Source organism: Hyperolius riggenbachi, chromosome 3, assembly GCF_040937935.1.
Source record: "Hyperolius riggenbachi isolate aHypRig1 chromosome 3, aHypRig1.pri, whole genome shotgun sequence".
Taxonomy (NCBI): domain Eukaryota; kingdom Metazoa; phylum Chordata; class Amphibia; order Anura; family Hyperoliidae; genus Hyperolius; species Hyperolius riggenbachi.
The window spans coordinates 473,272,649-473,292,911 of NC_090648.1; the positions used below are offsets into that span (position 1 = coordinate 473,272,649).

The 20,263-nt window shown below is 45.6% G+C and overlaps 1 protein-coding gene across 2 annotated transcripts in view; it reads right to left on the minus strand.

Annotated features, from left to right (window-relative positions):
• NDST1 (N-deacetylase and N-sulfotransferase 1) overlaps positions 1–18,501 on the minus strand; it is a 158,394-nt gene extending 139,893 nt beyond the window's left edge. The window contains exons 1-2 of one of the 2 annotated variants that reach the window (XM_068278075.1): positions 18,470–18,501; positions 18,093–18,214 (exon numbers count right to left, since the gene is read on the minus strand). The gene's annotated coding sequence lies outside the window, so the exon portion shown is untranslated. Of the gene's footprint in view, positions 1–18,092; positions 18,223–18,469 lie in introns of those variants that run through there. The other variant, XM_068278076.1, reaches the window with a different exon arrangement.
• Positions 18,502–20,263: the final 1,762 nt, after the last annotated feature.

Genomic DNA, 20,263 nt, shown 5'->3' on the forward strand with positions numbered 1-20,263 from the left:
TTTAATTCAGACCCGAGTGTTCTTTTAATGACGAGGGATGTGCCAATATTTGCAATGCGCAAAGTTTTAAAGCGGATCCAAGATGAAAAACTAACTATAACAAGTAACTGGTCTATATATCTTATCGAAAGTTTAGATAGTTTACACAGCAAATCTAGCTGCAAACAGCTTCAAAAGTTTATGATTATTTATTCCCGTGATACAATGAGGGCAGCCACGTTCTGTTTGTCATATTGTCACAGGCTGAGGGCTGGAGATGCTATCAGCTTGCCTGTGTGTAAATTCAGTCCCCTCTGCCTCTGAAATCTCTGGCTAGTAACCTCCTCCTCCTCCTGCCCAGACTTGAGCTCCCATAAGCCCTTGCTACACTGCCAAGGCACTGTGAAAGCTGTGGGCGAGGCTTGTTTAGTTTATAGGGAATTCGAGTATTAAAACAAAAAAAAGTATTTGGCTTGAGGGATGCCCTATAAACTATATGAAAGGAACACAATTATGCAATGAGTAAAAGTTTATCTTGGATCCACTTTAAGCATTGCACATAAACCATTAACTGGTGGGGTCGAGGACATGGGAAGCCTCTGGTGGAGTAGCTAACTTGTAGCCCCCTGGCCAGTTCAGGTTCACTCTAAGGGCCCTTTTCCACTAGCGCGTTTGCGCTGGCCGAATCGTGAAGTCGCAAACCGCTAGCGATTTTACAATCGCTACGGTTTGCTTTTTAACATAGGAATCGCAGTAGGTCATTTCCACTACCGCGATTCGTTTTTGACGGGAACGCGAATGCGCGGCGAAGCGATATTTGCCGCGATTTTGCTATGCAGTGCATAGCATAGCAAAATCGCGGCCGCAAACGTCGGGAAATCGCCGGAATTGCGATTCAGCAATCGCTAGCGTTCAGCGTGAACGCTAGCGATTGCTAGTGGAAAAGGGCCCTAAGGTCTGTACAGCTGCTCAGTTACTGGACTGATTAGTGATCATTCCAGGTGACCATTTTAGGAATGTCTGTTCTAAAGCTGAGCAGCCTGTTCTGTCCTACAGAAAGCACAGGACGCTAGCAGTCACTCATGTCAGCGCTCAGTGGTCTGGAGCAGAGGATTGCTAAATGTCCTCATCGGACGCCTGTACTACTAACCATCACGATCGATCATCTCAGCCGAGGAAAATCCAGCATCTCTACATTGCCTTACTGAAGCAGCAAAGTGGAATTTATGGGCGATCTGTACTCCCCACAATGTATTGTTGCCACGGTTGCAAGGAAGTGTAATCTGAAGCGCACTGCCAGCACTGGAATTTCTTAGCTGGTGTACCTATGGGAAAATGACAGGCTATGTCTTAATGAGAAAGGACGGGGAAGGGGGAGTTGAGGGAGTTAAATACATACTGTCTTTAAAGGGAAACCGTATCCAAAAATGGAACTTCATCCCAATCAGTAGCTGATTCCCCCTTTCCCATGAGAAATCTTTTCCTTTTTACAAACGGATCATCAGGGGGCTCTGTATGGCTGATATTGTGGTGAAACCGCTCCCCCAGTGTGATGTCAGGACCATGGTGCTGACATCACACTGTGGAGCTTTGTTGCATTGTGAGAAACAGCTGTTTCCAACTGACAAAAAAGCAAGTAGCATCTCCTTCCACTGACATCACCTGCCAGCAGTAAAAATGTCACCATGTGATAAATGTCAGAAAGTAAATCAGGGAGAGGAAAGATTTTACAATGGGCAAACACGGACAATCATTTATACATAATTATTGTGAAAATGAAGCACTTTTTTTTTATTACATTATTTTCACTGCAGTTCCTTTAAGACTTAGGGGTACAGGTGACACTCCACTCCCTTCCCCAGCAGTGCGGCAGCAGCCATGTTTCCGAAGAGTGACTTTCAAACCCTCCACCTGCATGGCCTTGCCCCCCTCCCCCCTTCTTAGCTCAGCAGCCACCAATTGGGCAGCAGCTGCCAAACAGGGGGCGGGTCACAGCAAGAAGGTGGGGGTAGCCACCGAGCTTTGAAAGACTTTAGGAAAAAAAAAGCCACATTTTGGTGGAGTTTCTCACATCTAATGAATTACGGAGAGAAGGTGAGTTATTAACTGCCAGGCTCTTTAGCGCTCACTTCCTGTGGCCAGAATTCGAATTGCGTGGAAGTCTATTGACAAAATATGCTTCCATGCATGCGTGCAACACGAAAATCTTAAAAGAAAACTGCGATGCCATAAGCTTACATGACTTCCGGGATTCCTGCCCTTCGCTGCGCAAATTACACACCAATGCGCTGTTGCGCTAGCGTCAGCCGTGCAGGAAAAAACGTCACTTCCGCCGTATTGCACAAGTATGAAGTGCTCCATACACGTTCATTGGTGTAGTGTTACCCTTCATTAAACCCGGGTAAAGGTGTCACCCTGTTCAGTGTGAAAGGGGCCTGAACAAGCATGTAGCAGATCAGGCGTCTCTGACATTGTCAGATCTGACAAGATTAGCTGCATGCTTGTTCCGGTTATTCAGATACTACTGCAGCCACACAGATCAGCAGGGCTGCTAGGCAACTGGTAAAGGAAATCAATATGGCAGCCTCCATATCCCTCTCACTTCAGTTGTCCTATAAGACTATCTTATGTCAAATGTCTTCTTATAAAGCCTATTTTTTACAAAGCGATGAGGAAACACAATAACCTCAGCACAGGCTCGCTTCAAAGAGGACCTTTACGTAATTTTTAGAAGCATCATCCCCCCACTGACCTAAATTGAAAAAGAAAAAAAAAAACACAAAAAAAAAACCACACAACTAAAAATGAGGCTTTCAGGCTTACCTGTTACAGAATGGCCAGCCCTGGGCTGCTGACAGAGTGATCTCCTCAGAGGAAAATGCAAGCTAATTAGGCGCTCTGATTCTCCCCTTCTTTGGAGGTCACTCTGCTGGGTTTTGGCGACTTTCTCAGGCCGTCCAAACCGCAGGATTCTCTGAGCGGAGTTTTCAATTCCCTTTTGGTTTAGCTCAAACATCCCGCTGTGGGGGCCGCTGTACGTGTTTGAACGCCAAAAAATGCTTTTGTGTGAACGTGGAAATATACACAGGAGCAGTTTTTTTAACAATCATAATTGCCTCCGCTAAAATAAATGTGAACATGTAGCATTTAGGCCCCATAATAAAGGTTTTAATGCGCCGGTAAACATGAAAAGACAAAGAGCGGTCTTACAAAAACCCTGCACGGTTTCCACTGTTTATCCTCAAATGCAAGAAAGTCTCAAGCACACTTTGGAACAGATAAATACAATGTGTGCTTTTCCAAGCATTCTTTAAACACTTCAGGCTACCGGTGTTTTTACCTCAAGGACAGAAGCAATTTTCCCGTCATCGCTCCTCCCATTCATTCGTCAATAACTTTATCACTACTTATCACACCTAAATGATCTATATCGTATTTTTTTTTCACCAACCACAAATTAGGCTGTTAGGGAGTGATACTTGCTTTCAGTAATTCTGTTATTTTCTATGCATTTTATAGGGGCATTCAAGAAATAAAATGGAAAAATACAAAATTTCTCCAATTCCATCCCCTATAAAAAAATTTTTAAAATAAACAATGCCACTATAGATAAAACCTCCACATTGTATTTGCCCAGTTGTCCCAGCTATCACAACATTTAAATTATGTACCTAGTAAAATGTATGGCGAGAAAATATTTTGTGGAAATAAATGTGTATTTTTCTGTTTTTACCCTATCAATAATCACAAGCCCCTTGTTTGCTAAAATAACAGTAATATACCCTCATTACGTTGATATTAAAAAAAAAATTATCTCAGATCCTAACATAACTATTTATGTAATTTTTTTTTTTAAACTGGTCACTTTTTTTTACATGTATTTATTTTTGATAGCTTCGTCCTTCTTGGACAGCACACCTATCTTGCTTCAACGGCTGTGCCAGGTCTAGCCTGGGTGGCTGATACAGACTTGATGCTGATACAGACTTGATGCAAGCAAAAAACAGTTTCGAACGGATAAACCGCTCTTTGTCAAGTGAAAGCATTTCACTTGACAAAGAGCGGTTTATCCGTTCGAAACTGCGACAGTCCGTTGTGACTAGAATTGGGCTGCAATGGAGGCGTAACCTATTCTGGAGGAAGTCCTCATGCCATTGTATGCAGCTAAGAGCTATACTTACTACCAAGAGCTATAGTTACATTCTGGGAGTCCGGATGTCATGGCTATTTCATTCACTCTTTTTTGTGAATAAATATTCTGCTTTTTAACCTCCCTGCCGGTTATCCCGAGCTCAGCTCGGGGTAACCTGCCGCGGAGGATTCCTCAGGCCCTGCTGGGCCGATTTGCATAATTTTTTTTTTTTGTTACACGCAGCTAGCACTTTGCTAGCTGCGTGTAACTTACGATCGCCGCCGCTCCGCGCCGATTCGCCGCAACCCGCCGCATCAGAGGGTGCCCCCCCCCCCGAGACACGTGCGCTGCCTGACCAATCAGTGCCAGGCAGCGTCGAGGGGTGGTTCGGGACTCCCTCTGACGTCATGGCGACGGGGGAAGCCCTCCTGGAAATCCCGTTCAGAACGGGATTTCCGGATGGGTAAATGCGCCGGCGGCGATCGGCGCATTCGGGGGGACGCCGCAGGGAGGGGGGAAGCATGTAGCTAGCGCTAGGCTAGCTACATGCTACAAAAAAAAAAAAAAAGCCAAAAAACACCCTCCCTGCCGTGCGCAGCAATTTTTTATAACGGCAGGGAGGTTAAGAATTGGCAAGTGCTGGTCATCTTTACTTTTTTTGTTTATTTTTGGTAGCTACGGGGGAGAGAGGACATCAATAAGATTATATTATTTATTAAATGCATTTTATTAAAAAAAATATATATTTATTACTAAAATTTTACTAGCACTATCCTGTAGTTACCAGGAAGTGCTCAATCCGTTTTTTACTACTGTTTACTTTCACTTTACTGAATCAACATGCCTTGTGATTCGAGGCATGTGAAAGAGAATCTGTAAGTTTAAAAGCAAGTTGAAATAATCATATTATTTGAATTACCTTGCTCTCCTGGTCCCATCTGCCCTATTCTCGCCGCTCCCAGTCGTTATTCTGGCTCCAAAAAAACAGTTTTAAAAACTGTTTACAAAATAATCAAAATGGCAGCGACCCTGGAACTAGCATCGTGCACGGGAGACGGGAACTCCAGTCTGGAGCTGTGAACAAGCACCATGCAGCTCTGATCAGCTGTTCAGCGGCTCCCTCACTCGCAGCCATGCTCTGCGCAGGGACGCTGATTCATATGCAGAGCTGGGAGCGGACTTTACATAAGCGTGGAGGGGCCGTATCTTGAACTGCACTGGGCGTGCACTAGGCATCCCCATTGCAGAAGATGCCACTGCCCCCATCGTCAAGCCTCGACAAAGCTAGGAAAAGTGGGGAGAACAGAGAGACGAGCGACTAAACACCACCAGGATTAACATGAGGAGGTCTACAGGGGGAACACTACATGCCACCGGCCGTAATCACAAGCGTCAGCGTGACAGCGTGTTTTTCTAAACCGCGTATGCGCAGACCTGTCACGCTGGCCCCGTGATGACACCATGCGTCAGGAACAGCAGGGGTAACGGGGGCTGGCAGAGGCACACGGAGAGGAGCCAGGATGACGTCGGGGACCTCGCGGCCTATGATGGGCTGGAGGAAGCCCCAGGTTAGAGTAATCATTTAATTTAAGTCATTGTTAAGGGTCCCTTTAATTCCCAGGAGCTTCGGTTGGCTCGGGGGAACACTTGTTTCCCTCACCGATCGATCCCCTGTAAGTGCCGCCAAAAACAAGCAGGGAGCGTGCGAATGTGCGCACACCTGCCGCAACAACACTGTGCGTCCAGATAGATTACATAGGCTCTATAGTTGTCCATTTAGGATTAACTGGTTACACAACAAATAGAAAGCAACTGCAAAGTAGGGTACTTACGGGTATGGGTACGTCATAAGGCCTCGGTCACGCTATACAGGTTGCCGTGAGCATTTTGGCGTATGGTGTACGACATGCAGGAACAGCAGAAGTGCATGGACTGCACAGACAACATGCGCTATCGCACTGCGACACACAGTTTTCACCAAAGCGCAGCGCTCACCCATTCACTGTAGTGAATTGGATCATCAGCGCAACACCGGCAGCACAGATGGCGCGCGATTGTGGGTGTTGCATTCCGATCGCACGGCCATCTGCAGTTGGAAGTGTGAACAAGGCCTAACAAATAAACTAAAGAAATATTCCTGAAGGTAATAATATAATGTTCATTTTTTTATGGATCAGCAGGATAGCCAGGAAACTGGTATTACTTAAAGAACAACTGTAATAAGAGGGATGTGCAGGCTGCCATATTTATTTCCTTTTAAACAATACCAGTTGCCTGCTGTTCTATTTAGCTTCAGTAGTGTCTGAATAATACCAGAAGCAAGCATGAAGATAATCTTGTTAGAAACACCAGATCTGCTGCATGCTTGTTTAGGGTCTATGTCTAAATATATTAGAGGCAGAAGATCAGCAAAATAGCCAGGTAACTGGTATTGCTTACAAGACAAATAAATAGCTTCCATATCACTCTCCTTACAGTTGTCCATTAAATGGAAATAATTATGGCATCCTCCATATCCCTCTCGCTTCAGTTGTGCTTTTAAAAGGGCACCATGGTAATATGGGCGCTATGGAAATCTGCTAGTGGAAAAATCAACAGCTCATCCTTACCTATTCTTTTTACACAAGCTCTCCTTCTACCAATGTCTCTCTCTCTAGCCGCTGCCCCCTCCCCAAAAAAAAGTTGCTGATATCTACGCCTAACCTTAACCTCCTTTTGTCGCACTACTTTTTCTCGCCCCCCCCCTCCTTTGGGCTCATTCACACCTAAAATCGCTAAACGCTAGCGATATGCGTTAGCGTTTTTCCGCAGGTGTTTTTTTCGCGATTTAGGATGGGAAAAAAAAAAATCACTGGACAAATTTGCGTTTTTAGAGCGATCGTGATTAGTGGTTCAATACATGTTAATTGCAATCGCTCCAGAATCGCCGGCAAAGCGCTGCAGGTAACGCATTTGCAATTAGCGATAATAACAGTGAGAACACTGCCTTAGGCTACAATAGCACAAGCATTTTAAACAACGCTAGCGTTTTGCGATTAGCGGGAATCGCGCGATTCCCTCTTAAGTGTAAATGGGCCTTTTCATTGATGCCTAATCATAACCAACCCTCAACGCCATTTCCACTCCTCCTATGCTGCCAAATGTTATGGGCGTCATCAGCCTCCTAATCCCAATATTTATCGGTATCCACCAGCGCTCAAATGAATACCAGCATAGTCGTAATTAACATTGTGGTCTACGGGGCACCGATTGTACCGCAGCACCGCTGGCACCCAAAATACCCGCAGTGAGATTGCCACTACCTTTAAAGCCTTATATCTTCTATCCTATAAATTCCTATCCCTGTTCTAATGTGGTCTGGATTACTGCAGCCTTTTCTAGTTGCACTGTCTCTGTAATATATCTAATCTTTTCTTTGTCAAGCTTTGTCGACCCAGGGAGGAATGGGCTGCCTCTGTTGTAATGAATACAAGTTATGCACACCCCCTGCAGGCTCTGTGTACTTTGTTTACGCCACACAGATAGCGTCTCTGCTCTCAGTTTCATCTTGTCTGTGATGCAGTTTGTGAGGCTGAGGGGGAGGGAGCTGCCTGTCACATGCTGAGAAACTGTGAAAACCCCATAATTCACTATGTAATGAAAACTTGGTGTGTGTGTGCGTGTGCGTGTGTGTGTATACACACACATACATACACACACACACACAAACACATCAATTCCTGGTTAGCCGCCATGTTTTTTGTTTGTAAACACTGCCTAATACTGGCAATTAAAAGCCAGGATCGCGGCGGAGAGCGGCGGAAATGGCAAAGAGGAATCCAGCAGGACACAGTCACTCGATTGGTATTGTACAAATCGGACAGTACAGATTCTCTTTAACACAAGTGTGGGCCGGTTTTACAAAATGACGCTCCCAGTTATTTAATCCAACTGCAAACTCAGGAAAAATACAGCAGGCAGTAAAAAAAAAAAAAAATCACATCGCCCCTGTGATAAGGCACCGTGATTACCATATTAATCACAGCGCCACATTAATCAGCAAACTGCATGCACTAATGATCGATAATCTACTGGAAGTGCATGCAACGTGAGCAGGCCCATATAAACCTATATCATAGGCTAGTCAAAACTTACTTTGGCATGTGCCGCCACCCCCTACTGATTACTTTAATTATTCCTTGTACCCCTTCAAACACAACATACACCCAAAACGTGCCTAAACAACCCCCAAGCTTCACATCTGATAGCGCATTTAATTAACAAACATACTTATTCGGCCTCCTTGATATCAAACTCAAACACATGTTGTACTTAATTACATTTATTAAGCCTAAGCACCCCCTGAGGCCATCTGAGGTCTCCGCTGGGGTACAAGTACTGCATGCTGAGAACCTGGGTCACCGACAACACAAAATACAAACCTCAATGTCACAGCTGTGAACAAAGCATATGGATCGCCGTATCTGGGAGTGTCCTGTATGTGCAGATTACGGTCACAATATGCTAAATGACAAATGTGCCGCTTTGTCTCTATGATCTGTATTAAGGTACCAAGGTTCACTTTCCACACCCTTCAAAATGATTTGCTATTATAAACCATCCCTGTAAACTGAATTAGGGGGGGCCTAATGCAAACCTATGGGGAAGTTCATACTTCCCACATTGCAGTACCCTGCGGCGGAAGTCCCTAATCTATCGCTAGCGCAGAACTACGTTACCGTGCGGGATCCGCGTCGGCCCGGAAGTCATGTTAGTCTCTGGCAACGTGGGGATATTTATAAAGATGACGCTGCTGCGTACATGCGCGGAAGCGTATTTTTACAATACGCTTCCGTGCACTTCCGCATACCAGAAGCAGGAAGTGACCGCAAGCACACGTTACTTCCTGCTTGGCTGGTGGCCAGACCTGAAGGCCTGTTTCTGGCGGTGCGGCGGGCGCGACGCACCTCATCGCTGCCTTAGGGCTAAGTATATGTTTGACCTGAGCAAAATTGTGAACATTTTGTCAATAATCACGTTTCACTGTGTTCACATTTTTGTGTGCACTTTCTGCATTGCTTTTGCATTTTTGATTCACGTTTGCATACAATTTTATACGCGGCATTAAAAAAAACCTGTTGTTTTCATAATGCTAGCCGCATGAGGAAAAAATCTAAAGGGAAAAGCTAAATGCGGTATTTTTCTTTTTGCAAAGAAAAAAACGCTTTTTTCACATGCGTTTTGTTGTTTGCATCCGTATGTGAATTTTATTATCACAGCTGATGAAAGCCGATAGGAAGTTGCATGCCAGTTGCACATTTATGCCGCTAGACACCCAATGCGAAAACCAATACAGCGCAAGCAATTTAATTATGACTGAGTGGACAAAGTGGTAGTAGTGATCCCTTCCACCATATTGATTTCTGATTGGAGAGTGATTTATATGTATTGACCCATATAGGACTAGCTTAACACAAGTAGTCCTCTACTGTCAGCAGACTCTGTAGCGTAACATAAGTCTCCGTTAATGAGGCACTGTAGTGACATATAGTAGAACGCAGTCAATTATTCAGGAGACTCACTTTTACGGTAATTTTCCTGGTTTCAGCATCAGAAACACTTCCTATATCTATCTACTGCTGTATACAGCTTAGCCTAGGCTGTTTAGCTATGCTGAATTCTCCTCCCAGAGAATTTTGGAAAAACAGGTATTTTTTTTTTCTACTGGCTTTGGAACGCTTAGTCAGGTCTCTTTCAGACATGCAACTAACAGTAAGTTAAAGTCACTGCCCGTTCAGCTGGTCTCTTGCACCAGCCGGGTGCTTGCTAGCCCTTGGTACTATCGCTGGACAGTCGCCTCCCTCCCATGGAGTCATATCTGAGCGGGGCCCCAAGCATGTTTGGACGCAACATGTCGCAGTTCTCTGCTGCCGGGTAACAGCGCCACTGACACGTGTGGTGTCACTACCGCTGCCATTCAGCTACATTTAAATTGCACTCATGGCAACAAACGGGACACCGGACTGCTTGGCAAGTGCACAGTTTGGTCATCCATTTAAAAGAGGCCTAAATGTACATTCCACATTGAGGCACCTGCCACCCATCATAAATTTCAGAATGTAAATCAGGGTGAGGCCCCGTTCACATCTGAAAATAGCAAGCCGCTAGTGATTTGTGCGAGTGATTTTACCGCGATTAGCGCTGTAAAATCACTGGACACTTCCACGATTTCAGAGTGATCGTGGTCCGCGCTTTATAAGCACTGTACCGCGATCGCTTCTGAATCGCTCCAAAAATGCTGCAAGTAAGACGTTTGCGATTGGCGCTAACCGCAAAACGCACGTGATCGTCGCCAATCGCGGCAGTGAGAGCACTGCCATAGGGTAACATAGCACTAGCGCTTTAGCGATTAGCTGGAATCGGGCCCTGAGGAAATATTTTACAATGGGCAAACACTGATTAAATAATTTATAAACAAATATTGTAAAAAAAATAAAAAAAAGAAATAATGAATTTTATTTATTACGTTATTTTTACTATAGGTCTTCTTTAAAATGATGCATAGATAATAAAGTGCGGTTTCCCATTTCATCTCATGTCAGTATGTTTGGACCACGGCTGATGTATCTGCCTTAGCAGCACCCTCATGGCCGCAGCTCGGGGGGAAACCCTCCAGCCACTGTGCTGGATTATTTTAGCTGATAGAACATCGTCCACTTGAAATACGAGAAGCTCTGGAGGAGTCCGCCATGCGTGTTCATACAATGGCTGGGAACATCTGTGCACATACAGTACATATGAGGCATTGTGCACTTTCAGGGACACGACTGACTAGCTACGTAGCCGCCATGCTTTAGGCTGTGTTGCGCCTCCTGTGAAAACAGGATCGCAACAGAGGTGTAAAGTCGCATTGTCATGTGACAAACAGCGAAGCATACAGTACATGTTAAGCGCGCCGCCTCTGACACGGGGGACCAGGGTTTAAATCTCGGCTCTTCCTGTTCATTAAGCCAGCACCTATTCACTAGGAGACCTTGGGCAAGACTCGCTAATGCTGCTACTGTCTCTAGAGAACGTCCTAGTGGCTGCAGCTCTGGCGCTTTGAGTCCAGTGATATAAATGTTCTGAGTCTGTGTTACAAAAACACTATACTTCACAGCAGCTGTAAACATGCACGTTGTCCGGTAAATGCACAGCATGCCTCGTGCTATTCCAACACTTTCCCTCACACCGCGCTGCTAAGGAACGTCCCATTACAATATACAGTAGAGTCCCGGTTATACAGGACTCAACCAACTGGCTGTCAGTGGCGGGGGCTATGGGGGCGCACACATTTCCTGATATGAAAGAAGCCTAAGTGGTTTGCACTGCTTGGTATTTGCTGTACACCCAAAACGTATAGTACAGGTTTTTTTGGTGAAGCTCAAAAAGTCAAACCATCTCAATTAGTGTATCTATTATCTCTTTGGGGCTTCAGAGGTGAGATTTCTGTACTCCCAGAGTGATGACGCTCAGTACATGCGTGGAGTGGGAGGGGTTAGAAGGAGAAAAATAATAGCAGAGTAGAGAGCAATCAGCACTCCGGGTCTCTCAGCAACCCGTCAGATCCGCTAGATTCTTGGCCTGTATGCTAGGTTAACGTCTATATCAAGCCTAAAGGTGGCCACACACACCATACAATTTTTTAAATATCTGTTCAATTTAAGAATTGCAATCAATTTTTCTGACTGATTGGTCATATCTTTGAAATGTTACAATGCACCACACACCTATGTTCAATTTTTTCCTCAATTATGATAAAACGGATTGAAAACTCAGAGAAAATTGCTTGGGTGTGTATATTAATAAATTAGCAATCCAACACACACCATACAATCTTTAGTAGAAATTGAAGAGAAATATCTGGCATTCCGGATCGATTTAAATTGAAAAAAATGGGAAAACCGATCGGATTTTTCAATCGAATGCAAAAAAAAAAAAAAAAAAAACCACACCTTTCGATTTTTCTAAGAGATACGAGCGTTTTTATCGAATTACTGTAAATTCGGACCATTTAATTGTATCATGTGTGGCCACCTTAAGAACTGAAATACATCTTCAATTATGATTGGCCAAACACTAACCAATTTTACCCCCTCCATGTATTATGAGGGTCAACAGATATTGAATACTACGAGCAGATTGCCTAGGTAAACTCTCATTCTACATGGAGGGGTTAAAATTGGTCAGTGATTGGACAATTAGAATTGAAGGTGTGTACCAGGCTTTAAGCTTGGGTCCCACTTGCAACGGATAGGCAAAAGCGCATCCATCCAGATACGTCACATAGTTTGTTGCATCTTTTTTGTGTTTTGTCACGGATCCGTCATCCGTTAACATATCTTCGCTGTGTTACCAACACATTGAATGCGCCACCAAAGCGTTGTTTACAGTGCAGAAGGTGCACTGCTGTGTAGTAGAGTGAGGCATGTGCGTCACCACAAAAAGCGCAAGTTAATGCTTAGGTCCCGTTTACACTTAATCAGTTGGTGTGCGTTAGTGCACTTTTTTTTCACAGCGGTGCATTGGGAAGAAGATTTCAGTTGAAGCGCGTTAAAGAGGAACTCCAGTGAACAACTTACTGTTGGCAGGTGATGTAGCTGCTTGCTGTTTTGGCACTTGGAAACAGCTGTAAACAGCTATTTCCCACAATGCAACAAGGTTCAGACAGGAAACTGCCAAAAGTTCAAACTTTTCTTGTGGGTGGGGTTACTTGCACCACAATATCAGTCATACAGCGCCCACTGATGGTCTGTTTGTGAAAAGGAATAGATTTCTCATGTAAAAAGGGGTATCAGCTACTGATTGGGATAAAGTTCAATTTTTGGTCGGAGTGAACTGTGCCATAGGAAAACATGGGCATTACTTTGAAAATCAGTTTTCTTTCCGTTTTAACTGATTAAGTATAAAAGGGGCCTTACAGTGAAGCATAATTTTAATTTACTGCATGCGACGTCACGCAACACACTCATAACGTGCAGCGCCACTTTCCCGATCTGTTTCATTGCATTCCTGCTGTACAAGGTATGCACCGCAATGGTCACTGTGTGCAAAATATAGCCGATTCCACACACACAAAAAACAACACTTTTTTTAAAAAAAAATTACTTATTTTTATTAAACTCTTGAGGATTGTAGGCTTAGGCTGCATTTCCACTTGTGCGGTGCGAATCGCCGCGGTAAAAATTCGCATGCGGATGCGAATTTCGCATGCGGGTCCATGCGAATTTTCATGCAAATTTTCATGCGAATTCGCATGGATTACGATGCATGCAAATTTAACCATGGCAGTGCTGGTGTGCTTTTCCATTGTTTCTATGCGAATACCCAAACCGCATGCGAATTTCCTATTAAATACATTGTATGCGATTCGCATAGCGGTATGCGAATTCTGATGGCTCTGCCATGCAAATTTTTTATGCACAGAAAAACGCAATGGAATCCTGACAAGTGGAAACAGTCCCATTCACTTGTACTGCTATGCGAATTTGCATGCGAAAAACGGTATGCGAATTCGCGATAGTGGAAATGGGCCCTTACACCTAGTGACCAGGCTATTTTTTCAAATTGGTGCTCTGCAGCTTTAAGAGCTCGCTGCAGAGCGCTACAACTTAGCACACTAAAGCATTTTACTTCCTTTTGTTGCCACCAACAGAGCTTTCTGTTAATGGCATCTGATTGCTGCTATAAAACGTATGTTATTTTTTTTTCATTTATTTTTATTAAATTTGTCATTTTTCTTTAAATTTTCCCTCCCACCATCCCTTGCTCTCCCAGACAGCCAATCATAGATGATCGGCTCTCATTGGCATCAGCCTATGAAAGGTGATCATCTGCTGGACCACCAGAGAGGACAGCTCAGTGACAGAGCTGTCCCTGTACAGTGCTGCTGTAAATCGCAGCGTTGTAGACGTAAACAATATATATATATATTTTTTACTCTTTACAGTCTATTAGTGGCGATCGCCGACGGCAGACTGTTGAAACTGTAATGCGTGCACAATATCCGCCCCAGGACTTAACGCCAATTGGTGTTAGGCGGACATTAGTAGGTTAACAAAATAAGAAATTGGAAAGACGCTTGGCGAATTGTGGAGTTCCGTTGGAATCAGAAATCAGCATTTCCGACCATTTCTCGGCTCTGCCTGTTCAGTAAGCCAGCACCTATTCAGTAGGAGACCTTAGGCAAGTCTCTCTAACACTGCTACTGCCTATAGAGCGCGTCCTATTGGCTGCAGCTCTGGCGCTATGAGTCCGCCAGGAGAAAAGCGTGATATAAATGTTATTTGTTTTGTCTTCCAAACAGGAGTACTGTATATACTTGAGTATAAGTCTAGAAATGTAGGTCTGACTCACTAAATAAAAGTATAAGGTTCAACTTATACACGAGCCACGGGCAACACTAAGCACACTGAGTAAAGTGTGTACTAACAGTGACATTCCCATTTGCAGCAATGTACCCAGTGGTAAGTGACACTTTTTTGATAAAGGAAATGCCAAGAAAACACCGGTCAGAGTCTTGGCCACAAAAATTAACAAGGAAAGGGGAGGGGAATAATGGGCTGCAGGAAGGGAAGTAAATAATTGCAGCACTTGGGGGCCTGGAGCAGTTATTGCCTACACTTAAGGGACAGGGGCGTTACTGGCTGCAATATTGTATACAGTGCAGTCATTTAACCCCACCTGGGCCCCAAGTTCAGCCATTACCTTTGCTGGGTAGACTTATACTTGAGTCAACAAAATTCAGCTTAAGAGTGTTGAATATTGGAGTCGACTTATACACGAGGTTGACTTGTATTCGAGGATATACGGTAGTCGCTAGCGCCTTCTTGTGTCTTTTGTGAATGTATTATCATTTATGTGAAATTTAGGCGCTACATGATAAGCATCCCAGCCAATATAGCAGTAACAGAGAGATGCTGAGAGACGGTCAAACCCGAGACTCCAGCAGGAAAATTGCAGAACAACATCTCCCCAAGATACCACCAGTTCCTGCAGTGCAATCAGTCCACCATCAGCCTCCCTGTATACTGGAACGCAGCGACTCCTTCAACCCAAATGGCGTCAGAACGAATGCGCTGATGCAACAACCATAAGGAGGGATTATTCCTTAATAAAAGATGTGATTTTTAATTCCACTACTCATGTCTTCATTCTACAATTAGTGGCTGGAATTAGCAAGGGCCGAAAACCGCAATTTCGCACGGGACTAATCGCATTCCAAAAAGCTAATTTTTAATTGACTAACGGTTTAATCAAGGTGTCAATCATTCGCTTTCTGAATTTGATTAGCCTTGTGCAAAGTTGTGATTCAGCCCCTGCTAATTCCCGGTTCCCAAAGGCTAAAATACTAGAGGTAAGTTGAATTTAAAGGACAACTGAAGTGAGAAGAATATGGAGGCTGCCGTGTTTATTTCCTTTGAAACAATACCAGTTGCCTGGCAGCCCTGCTGATCTATCTGACTGCAGTAGTGTTTGAATAAAACCAGAAACAAGCATGCAGCTAATCTTGTCAGATCTGACAATGTCAGAAACACCTGATCTGCTGCATGCTTGTTCAGGGTCTATGGCTACAAGTATTAGAGGCAGAGGATCAGCAGGGCAGCCAGGCAACTGGTATTGTTTAAAGGGAAATAAATATGGCAGACTCCATATCCTTACAGTTGTCCTTTAATGTTCGTTTTAGAGCAATGGTCAAACAAACACTGAAATTGCAGAACTGTAGTCCCCGAAATAGATATGATAGGATATGAAATCTGACTAGGCAGTTTATTTTTGCTCTACGATGATAATATTAAACTCCCCTGGGCTGAACCAGATCTAATCCGATTCAGAATGCTGATTTCTCATTCATCTAATCATTATTTTCCACATCTAATTAGCCCCATGCAAGGTTTCCTCTCAGCCTAGGAGCAAGAAAATCGCCTTAAAGTTGAATTCCAGCTCATCTCTACAGCATCACCAGAATTCTCTACTGTAATCAGCAGGTCGTCATCATACCTGAATGCTAGGATGGAGGGACCCTCTAAAAACTCAAATGCCACCAGATTTACAGTGACAACAGCTGACACATCAACAACAACAAAACAAATGAGATTTATTACTCCAAGTTCCCTTAATATCAAGCTGACAGCCACTAAGCTCTAATGCCTGGTACACACCATGCAATTTCCCGTCAGATAGACTGGATGAATACATAATTTTTGGCAGATCCAATCTGATTTTCGGTCATTATTTAGATCAATTTTGTATAGAAGTGATCAGAAAAATGATCAGAAATCAAATGAGACCTGTTGGAAATGATCTATTCAACCCATACCCTACTGCTACTACTAGTCAACCCATCTAACTGACGGGAAATTGCATAGTGTGTACGGCCTGGAACCCACTAGAGCATTTAGGGATTGCTTTCCATCACTTGCGATTTCCCTAAACGCTGTGCCAATGTAAATGGTTGGGACGGATTCCATTAGAGCTACTGCGATTAGGCAAATCGCAATCGTAGGACATGCAGCATTTTGGGAGCTTTTCGATTCTAATGTATTGTATAAGAGCAGGGAAATCGCTCCCAAAGTGTTACCACAAATCACTAGCGATTGTGATAGCGCTTTGTAGTGGGTCCAAGGCCTACCAGGCATTATACAGTAATTGCCCCATCAAGGATTCTGCTTTTCCCAGGTCTGCTGCTATGCCTCCTCCAGCATTACCTCCAGGGTTTCCTCTAAATCACCAGTCACAACTTTAACCCCAGGCCATGGCCTGGATGCCCCCCTGATCACCTGCCCCAGTGCCCCCTCCCCCCATCCCTGATCATCTCTCCAGGATACAGTCACAACTTTATCCTCAGGCTGTGGCCTGAATGTCCCCCCCCCCCCCATCCCCGGCCCAAGCACCCCCTCTCCAGCCTGCGACAGATTCCCAACACCTCATCCCTGATGTGCTCTCTAGCCTGCAGTCACAACTTTATCCCCAGGATGTGGCCTGAATGCCCCCCTGATCACCTGCTCAAGCGCCCTCCTCTCCCAATTTGACACCTTCCCTACGCCTCATCCCTCCAGCCTGCAGCCCCAACTTTATCCCCAGGCTGTGGCCTGAATGCCCCCTGATCCCCTGCCCCACCACCCCCTCTCCCCGTTACACCTTCCCCCCACCTCATCCCTGACTCTCCAACCTGCAGCCCCAACTTTCTCCCCAGGCTGTGGCTTGAATGCCCCCTGATCACCTGCTCCAGTGCCTCCCTCTCATCCCTGATCATCTATCCAGCCTGCAGCCCCAACTTTATCCCCAGGCTGTGGCCTGAATGCCCCCCTGATCCCTTGCCCCAGTGCCACCTTCCCTCCACCTCATCCCTCCAGCCCCAACTTTCTCCCCAGGCAGTGGCCTGAATGCCCCCCTCTCCCCCAGTGACACCTTCCCTCTGCCTCATCCCTCCAGCCCCAACTTTCTCCCCAGGCTGTGGCCTGAATGCCCCCCTGATCCCCTGCCCCAGTGCCACCTTCCCTCCACCTCATCCCTCCAGCCCCAACTTTCTCCCCAGGCAGTGGCCTGAATGCCCCCCTCTCCCCCAGTGACACCTTCCCTCTGCCTCATCCCTCCAGCCTACAGTCCCAACTTTATCCCCAGGCAGTGGCCTGACTACCCCCCTGATCCCCTGCCCCAGTGTCCCCCTCTTCCCCAGTGACACCTTCCCTCCAGCTCTGACACATGTAGACCCTCCTGTCTCCCCAGGATGACATTGCAATGATTGCTGCCTATGTAGACATACATAATGAGAGACACATGCATCCCTATGGACAGAGATCCTGCATAGTGTGACACTAATCTCAGCATAAAGCAACATGCCTGCTGCCACATATCTGCTTGGGAACTCTCTGCACAATTCAACACGTCTCTAGAAGCGTCTGTCTACCATCATTCCAGGGGGAGCATGCAAGGCCGGGATTACCCAGAACCCCCCTCTTACCTGCTGTAGTCATGGCTGCTGGGGTGTGGGCCCTGATCCCCGGCCTGTCTGTGCTGCCTGTGCCTCCCCAGCCCGCTGCCTTTACGGGGAAGAGCTGTGCTCAGGCTGGGGGAATCCAGAGCCTGCAACACAGAGAGAGGGAGGGGGGGAGAGGGAGGAGGAGAGACACACAGGAGAGGGGGAGGTTAGCAAACCCTTCACAAAGGCTGATTCACATTAACTCCTGCTCTGCTGCAGGGCTGGCTGCCTAGCACACCACTCACTGGCACTGATTGGGTTATCCCTGTCTGGCTGGCTGTCCCCAGCAGCCTTTCAGCTGTCCCTGTACCTGTCACCTAGCTGTCCTGTCTATATATAGCTGGGAAGTATATGGTTACCTGCGCCTTCTCCGCTGTCTGGCAAGCTGTCACCCACACGACCTTATTTTTCTGTCCCCTCTGCGGCTCTGCCACAGTTCTCAACTGTTCCTAAAAAGAATTGTCGTCCGGGAAGCACATGGTGGCCTTGCGTGTCGATGCGCGGTGGTGTGTCTGAAACGTACCCCTGAATTAGGGAGGGGGAACAAATGAATGAAGCCCATAGTGAGCTAGATTGCCTTTTCCCGAGTGTCCTGGTGCTGATTGTCAGCTTCAGGGTCCTTCCATTCACCCTGGTCCTCAGTCCTCTAATTATTAGATATTTAGGCGATTATTTTTCCAGAAGTTCCCCCAAGTGACGCCGCTTGTTTCGGAAATACGCACAAGCGAGTTCCGAACCTCTGCTTGCACAGCAAAAGCAAGCACTCATCTACGAGCGCTTTCTTTCACTGCACTTGCGCAGTTTGAAACTCATTCAGGATTTAGATTTAGAATCGCTCTGTACCGCTTGGAGGGCCTTTCACAATGCTCCGGGGGTAAGAGAATTGGGTACAAGGAGGAACTCCAAGGCCAACGAGCAGCGTCAGTACACTCTGGGGGAGGTAATGTAGCCCGCCAGTGCTTCATTCAATAATTTTTTCCCCCATTCTATGGTCCTTAAAGTGTACCTGAGATAAAGAAAAAATAGAAAAATTATACATACCTGAGGTTTCCCTCAGACTGATAGGTCCCTACTTCGATAAATAACAAACATACAACTCACTGTTTTCAATCAAGGTGTTAGCTAACACTTTCGATATTTTAGCGAATGCGGCACTGAAGAAAAATCTTAGTGAGTTCCAAAAAATGGTAAACTTTGAATGCGGAATTTTAACGAAAGGGGTTTCAGTTATTGAATCCCTGTTGATGAATTGAAGCCCATGTCTCAGATACACGTTAAAGTCTAGTTTCACACTGGGGCATTGCATTGCACATCCAGCAAAAGCAGGATAGCAACAGAGGGGAAAATTCACATTGCGTGGTATGCACTACGGTGTAGCATGTAGTACATACAAAGTATGCTTCACTGCAACTGTAAACATGCACATTGGGGTGGCTCTTGTGAAGTCCTGTAGTCGCACATGGGAGTGCGAGATGTGTGGGGTGGGGTGGTTAGGAGGAGGATTTTGAAGGAACAGAGTGAGCAGCCAGGTGTGTATCTGCTGACCAGGTCAGAGATGTTGGTTGGGTAGGACTTGTGTGAATAGATTTGTAGGCCAGACATAGGATCTTGAAGCTGATTCTGAAGTAGATTGGGAGCCAGTGGAGGGATTTGCATAGGGGAGTCATGGAGAAGCAGCCAAGGGAGGAGTAGATGAATCTGGCTGCAGCATTCATGATGGATTGTAGCGGGTGCGATGCAGTTCAGAGGGAGGCCTGGCAGGAGGGTGTTGTAGTAGTCCAGGCGGGAGATGATGAGGGCATGGACGAGGAGTTTGGCAGTGTCCAGGCTCATGAAGGGGTGGATCTTGGAGATGTTGCCTAAAAGCAAACTGCAAGCCCTAGTAATGGTTTGGATGTTGAGGGTGAAGGAAGGGTCGTGTCCAGGGTGACACCCAGGCGGGTTTGTGCAGTCAGACGGATGATTGTACTGTTGACAGTAAAATGGAGCGGGAAAATTAGGCGTTCTGTTTTATCCATGTTTAACTTCAGGAACCTGGTTGACATTCAAAATGAGATAGGTGAGAGGCAGGAGGATACCTTCTCCATGGTGGTGGTGGAGAGGTCCGTGGAAGATCTCGGTGTCATCTGCTTATAGGTGGTAGTTGAAGCCCA